This window comes from Lepidochelys olivacea, assembly GCF_965140295.1.
Source record: "Lepidochelys olivacea isolate rLepOli2 genome assembly, chromosome: 1".
NCBI lineage: Eukaryota > Metazoa > Chordata > Testudines > Cheloniidae > Lepidochelys > Lepidochelys olivacea.
In genome coordinates, this window is record NC_140411.1 from 34,107,197 (window position 1) to 34,114,749 (window position 7,553).

The following is a 7,553-nucleotide window of genomic DNA, read 5'->3' on the forward strand; positions in this document are numbered from 1 at the left end:
TTGAAAGAAAAAATGATTAATTAGTGTTTAAATCCTTTTATAAACCCTTTAACCTAGAAAAAAACTGTCCATATTTTTGCACTAGCAGTGCTATATCTATGGTTAAGGAGGCAGTTTCAGAATACAGTATGTAGGTTTTCTGGTTTTAAATTAAAACTGATAAAAATGCACTGCAGTTAAAAATCTGAGATTGGCTTTTTATAAAAACTTACCATTTGTGCTATATTGAAAATTGCTTATAGAGGGGACTAATGGACTTTAAAGATCTCTCAAACTCAGTGACAGCACATCTCCAGAACTCAAGGGACTTTGAATGGACTAGTTTTTAAAATAATTCAAGGAAAACAATTTTTATTCCTAAAAAATTTCCCAGTAAATGTGCGTAAAAATCTGAAAAATAGGAAAACTAAGCACCTAAACAATAAATCCCTAATTATAAGCCTTATATTCAGGTACTTACATCTTTTACATAGAACAGTACAATTTGGGCCTGAAATTCCTCATGCTTGATTTCACCTCAAAGCTGAACTGTTTTTGAAAGTTTAGTGAAGATCCACTTGACTGTTTTTGTGTGATCCAGGTACACGTGAGGATTGATATTTGGTATGATATCATAGAATCATAGAATAACAGAGTTGGAAGGGACCTCTGGAGGCCATCTAGTCCAACCCCCTGCCCAGAGCAGGACCAATCCCAACTAAATCATCCCAGCCAGGGCTTTGTCAAGCCTGACCTTAAAAACTTCTAAGGAAGGGGATTCCACCACCTCCCTAGGTAACGCATTCCAGTGTCTCACCACCCTCCTAGTGAAAAAGTTTTTCCTAATATCCAACCTAATTAGGAAAAAAAATTAGGGGTATTAGGAAAAACCTAAAAGTTTTTCCTAATACCCCACTGCAACTTGAGACCATTACTTCTTGTCCTGTCATCTGCTATCACTGAGAATAGTCTAGATCCATCCTCTTTGGATCCACCTTTCAGGTAGTTAAAAGTAGCTATCAAATACCCCCTCATTCTTCTCTTCTGTATACTAAACAATCCCTGTTCCCTCAGCCTCTCCTCATAACTCATGTGTTCCAGTCCCCTAATCATTTTTGTTGCCCTTCGCTGGACTCTCTCCAATTTCTCCACATCCTTCTTGTAGTGTGGAGCCCAAAACTGGACACAGTACTCCAGATGAAGCCTCACCAATGTCAAATAGAGGGAAACGATCATGTCTCTCGATCTGCTTGCAGTTCCCCTACTTATACACCCCAAAATGTCATTGGCCTTCTTGGCAACAAGGGCGCACTGTTGACTCATATCCAGCTTCTCGTCCACTGTCACCCCTAGGTCCTTCTCTGCAGAACTGCTGCCTAGCCATTTGGTCCCTAGTCTGTAGCGGTGCATTCGATTCTTCCGTCCTAAGTGCAGGACTCTGCACTTGTCCTTGTTGAACCTCATCAGATTTCTTTTGGCCCAATCCTCCAATTTGTCTCGGTCCCTCTGTATCCTATCCCTACCCTCCAGCATATCTACCACTCCTCCCAGTTTAGTGTCATCCGCAAACTTGCTGAGGGTGCAATCCACACCATCCTCCAGATCATTAATGAAGATATTGAACAAAACCGGCCCCAGGACTGACCCTTGGGGCACTCCGCTAGATACCGGCTGCCAACTAGACATGGAGCCATTGATTACTACCCGTTGAGCCCGACAATCTAGCCAACTTTCTACCCACCTTGTAGTGCATCCATCCAGCCTATACTTCTTTAACTTGCTGACAAAAAGACCGTGTCAAAAGCTTTGCTAAAGTCGAGGAATAACACGTCCACTGCTTTCCCTTCATCCACAGAACCAGTTATCTCATCATAGAAGGCAATTAGATTAGTCAGGCATGACTTTCCCTTGGTGAATCCATGGTTCAATACATGAAAATCCCCAGTCTGAGGTATTGTATTAAGAGAGTATCATGGCTAGTGAACAATTGGTATATGCTGTAGTAACCCTGACTGCAGTAAGGTTTGAAAATAGCTATTAAAAAATCTCACTTTGTACCAATGATTTTTTTTTCAGCATGAAAAGCAAAAATATACTGTATGTGGCCTGATTCTGACAGGAGAATCTATAATTCTCACTCAAGTCAACAGCAGCTGTGGATGCTCAACATCTCTCAAAATCAGACCCTAATTTGTTTTAACGGGCTTCATAACATCCCTGTAACAGTGTCAATAGGATACAATAATATCTAATCAGAGCACCAATAACTTACTTGCTCATGGTTTACAGAGCTAAATTGTGCCCCACAGGACATGCCCACACAGGAAAATAAGGGGGTGAAAGACTCTGTCTTACTCCCCTGCACCAGCTAATTACAGAGAATGTTACTCCTGCGGGAATTCTGTGCCACTTCACATGCAGAATTTGCACAGAAATGAATGGGTTTTGCACAGAATTTCCTTTTCCTCCACAGAAATGAGCTGCAGAACTGCTGACTGCCACTAGGGGCTGTTAGACCTGGCAGAGCACACTGCCAGGGGAGGGGGAGGGAGCCCTGAAGGAAGGAAGTGGCATGCAGGAATCGCCACACAAGCCTGGGACCCAGAATCAGGCTGTTTCTCCCTCTGGATCTCTGGGGGGTACGAAGTTCAAGTGTCTGGGCAGGGGGACTGCAGCTGGGGCCTGGGGGGAGGAGGTGCGGGTGTCTGGGCTAGGGGGCACCTTGCAGCTGGGCTCTGAGGGATAGGGGAAGGGGACGTGCATATCTGGGCTTGGGGGTGCCCCACAGTTGAGCTCTGGAGGAAGTGTGTGTGGGTTTCAGGCCCTGCTGCTGGGCTCTGGAGGGAGGGGGCAGAGAAGTAGGAACTGGTTTGTCATAGATGTTTCCTTAATTCTCTACTCCTGGAGGAATTTTTTTGTGTCTGTATTGTTACAGACATAGTTGCTGATAAGTATTTGAAATAAATTACCAAAATAATTGAAATTGGCGTGATTATATAGTGTTATTTTGACAAATAAAAATGCAGATTTTTAAAATATTGTGCACAGAATTTTTAATTTTTGGCGCAGAATTCCCCCAGGAGTAGAATGTGTGGAGGGAGACAGCAATGTCTACTCCTTCTTCTGTACACGTGGGTGAGAAGTAGAGGGGAAGTAGGCAGAGCCTTTACTCTACCTCCCCTCCCCCACTCCAAGCACCAGTCACCACCGCTGAGCTGGAGCATAGAGACAAGTAAGATACACAGGTAAAGGGCTGCAACAGATTACTTCCCCATGGAGAAAGGGGGAACCAGACTGGTCTGCTCTTGCAGCAGCAAAGCTACCTCTTACTCAAGGCTTGCTGAAAAACCACAATCTATAAGGACTTAGGCCTTCATCTTTGCTCTCAACCAGGCAAAACTCCCACTGACTTCATTGGGACAGAAAAGTATTGAAGTACTGACCCATAACTTAAATTCATTATTTAATAAAAGAGTTGACTAAGTTCCAATGGATTCTTGGAGACATGTTTATTGGAAAATATGTATTACAAGCATATATATATAAAAAATATATATGAAAGATGTCTGATATTTATAACATGTTACATACAAAATTTGAAGTTAATTAATATATCATTAAAGTGATGGAAGTGTCTGGAAGTTGAAGTTATATAAGGTCAGAATGGATATGAGGCATACATTTTTAATACTGAGGGTAATTAACAATTGGAACAGTTTACCAGGGTTGTGGTGGATTCTCCATCAGTGGCAATTTTAAATCAAGATTAGATGATTTTCTAATACAGGGATTGGCAACCTTTGGCACGCAGCCCGCCAGGGTAAGCCCCCTGGGAGGCCAGGCCGGTTTGTTTACCTGCTGCATCCACAGGTTTGGCCAGGGCGCCGCTTCCCGCATCCCCCATTGGCCTGGAGTGGCGAACGGCGGCCAGTGGGAGCTCCGATGAGCCGAACCTGTGAACGCAGCAGGTAAACTAACCGGCCCGGCCACCGGGCGCTTACCCTGGCAGGCTGCGTGCCAAAGGTTGCTGACCTCTGTTCTAAGAGATATGCTCTAGGAATTATTTTGGGGAAGTTCTATGGCCTGTGTTATACAGGAGGTCAGACTAGATGACCTTCTGGCCTTGGAATCTATCTATGAAATGAAGTTGCAAAGTAAAGAATTCAGTAGTTAGGAAATGCCAGAATTAAAAGACAATCCATTTTGTCTTGGACAGGGGTTTGGGGCTAGTCTATGTGGCTGATTCAGAGTACTGGAAAGCATGTTCAATGCAGATGCAATATTCAGAGATTTTGACATCCAGCCTCCAACAAGCTCCAGTGCATGTGTGCAAATGTGATTTACTGTGGCTGTTATATCTGACCCAATCAGAATGGATTTTCATAGATACAGGAAAAGGACCTCTTGGATCCTAGGACAAATGTTAAGTTCCTGATGAAAAAACCTGAGGCACTATAGGTTTTCCTTAAAAAAAAAATTAACCATCTATTTTCCCTTAACCTCAATCTAAAAAAAGGATAAACCATTTTTGCCAAAACGTAAAAATAAATAAACCTGAGACCCTGAGACAGAGACCAAGCATGGACATTTTTAGTCTGAATGGTTTAAGTTTAGTAAAGTTATAAGCAATTGAAAATAGAGGGTTATAATTGGCAGTGTTAGGCAACCTCAGTAATGGTGATTGCCACCAGCCTCATTGCAATGATAGATAATTAGATTTAATAAAACAATAAAACTAATAGATTATTAAATAAACAATCCTTGAGTTTTAACAATTATAAGTAAATAAGCCCTGCTGGGTTTGATTCATGTGGGTTACACAAACTGCATCCTGTAGCTCCTTTCATAGGGTTGGACAATGAAACAAATCCTGCCAGTTCACTTGAAGGTTGAAGTCCTAGCAATCACACTAAAATTTATGGGGACTGTATCTTCCAATGACTTATTATAGCTACTGCAGGAAGATTGGGAGTATTTCCCTATTCCTTCTGTTTGTGGAGGGCTGGGATTAGGCTGCTTCCTATCCCTGAAGAACTATATGGATTTGGTGAGAGTCCTCCCCTCCACCCCCACCAAAGCTAATCAATGTGGGAGCAGCCACCTGTGGGAGACCCTGAAGACCCTCTAGAAGGGAGCATCCAAGCCATTAGGAAGTAGGAAGGGGAGGCCCAGAAGACATCTAAATCCTCACCATTGCTCTCTCCAGCAATCCCCAGAAGATATATAAGTTAAAGCTGGGGGTCCTGCGGGCTGGGACAGCTGTTTCCCAAGAGGCTTGGGATGTGCAAATTTTGTCAGTTCAGGTCTGTGAATATTCACAGATCTAGGCTGATATTTTTATGGACAGGATTAGAACTTGAATTTTCCCAGATTTCAGATAGATTTAGGGTTCTAGCCAGACGGTTCTACAGCCCCGTTAACAACTCTGTTCAGATGAAACATGTTGATTAATGTCTCATAAAGCTTTTCTGAAAGAATACCCTTTATGAAACAACAATAAATATATGGATTAAAGAAGTGGACTGTGGGTCAAATCGTAAGTGGAGATACCTCACAAAAGCAACAAGTAAACAGGGGCTATTCAGTATTACACTTTATTTAGTCACAAATGTTATATTTGGACCCAGCAGAGAGGGACATAGACACAGGCACAGAGGGAGCTGATAGAAATACAGATGTCTACCATGCTCACTTTATTGTTCAGGCTGCAAAACTGAAATTAATATAAAGGTGAGGCTTTGCACTGGGGAGGGGGGAGTGCTCAAAGATTTAAAGAGACAGGACATAACATTTCTTCATCCTACTTTTAAAAGCTTTCTAAACACATATACATTATCATTTAGATGGCTAATATGAAACACCATATAGCCTAACTAAAAGTTGCAGGTGGACTATCACAGACTCCTAAACTGCAAGGGATTATTCTCTCTGAAAAGCAACTCACTAACTAAACAATTTATAAATTCAGTTGGACAACTGGTTTTTCCACTCTCTTGGGATAACATGGTGACCATAGTACTGAAGTGTCCTGAACAACAGGAATCAACTGGACTGGTACAGTATTAAATGGATTTGGTACCAAAATTTCTCCCATTGGTTTCTCCATGCCATTAGAAAAAACATGGGAAAGAACTGAACACACTCTGTATGGTGAACCATCGTAAGCCAATTGTAATGGTAGTGAAGCATCAAAGAGCATAAAAGTTTTGGTTGATGTCAACAGTTTCTTTGCTTTTCTAAATTCACATTCTTTAGTCCAGTTCCATTTTTTCTTTGCTTGTAAGAGTTTATGTAACAATGCAAATTGTAACAAAGCTCTGTCCTTGCCTCCGTGGGTCCGCATTTCCTGGCAGATTTCGCTAGCCTCAGAGGCTCACTGTGACCCTCCACGTAACCCTTCTCTCTCTAGAGACAAGGGTCACAGTCTACTGAGTCATTTTCATCATAAGCCAGCAAGGGAGATGAGAAGAAATTATCCTTCCTTGCACAGTCTCTGTTGTCTCCCAGTCTCAGTGATTAATCAGAGGGCAAAGATCAGGGGGGAGCCCGGGCCCACCCTCTACTCCGGGCTCCAGCCCAGGGACCCTAATAGTATCAGCTATGGTAGCTGACCTTTTAGAAACATGACATGTGCAATTCCCTGGGCTACTTCCCCCACAGCAGCCCTCACTTCCTCAAGCTCCACTTCACCCTTACCTCAGGGCCTCCTTCCTTGTGCCTGATATGGTGTGTACTACTCAGTCTCTCCAACAGCACAACTTCCTCCCACAGCTCCTGACATGCACACCCACCTGACTGGCTGGGAGGCTTTTAACTAGTTTCAGCCAGCCCCTGATTGGCTTCAGGTGTCCCAATCAACCTAGCATTCTCCCTGCCTTCTGGAAAGTTCTTAATTGGCCCCAGGTGTCTTAATTGACCTGGAGCAGCTTCCATTTCACTTAACCTGGTACAAGGGATTTGTTTAGCCTGGAGCTAATATATCTATCTCCCACTACTTTTCTATAGCCATCTGGCCTTGCCCTGTCACAAAATACTGTCACCAGATTAGGCAGAAATTTGCTGTAGTAATGAAGCAATCCTAAGAATGAATGTAATTGTGACACATTTTCTGAAGTTGGCACTTCAAGAGCTGCCGTCTCTTTCTCTGGTGATTTTCTTAAGTCCGTGGCATCAATGACATGTCCAAGGTATTCAGCTGAAGTTTTGAAAAACTCACATTTGTTTCGACATGCTTTCAGTCCATGATATTCCAAATGTTGCAAGACACAGTCCAAATTTCAAACATGATCCCCTTGAACCTTTCCTGTAACAAGAATGTCATTCAAATAGCACTGAACTCCATTCAGTCCCTTCAGGATCTCATCCATGGCTTTCTGGAACTGGGCAGGTACTGATGTGATACCTAAAGTCAACCTGTTGTAACAAAATTAACCTTATTCTGTACTGATTGTGAGATATTTGCAAAATGCTGAATCAAACTCCATTTGTAGGTATGCATTGAACAAATCTAATATATTGAAACACTGTCCTCTACTAAGAGTAGCAAACAAATCTTCCATACGAGGTTGTAGACA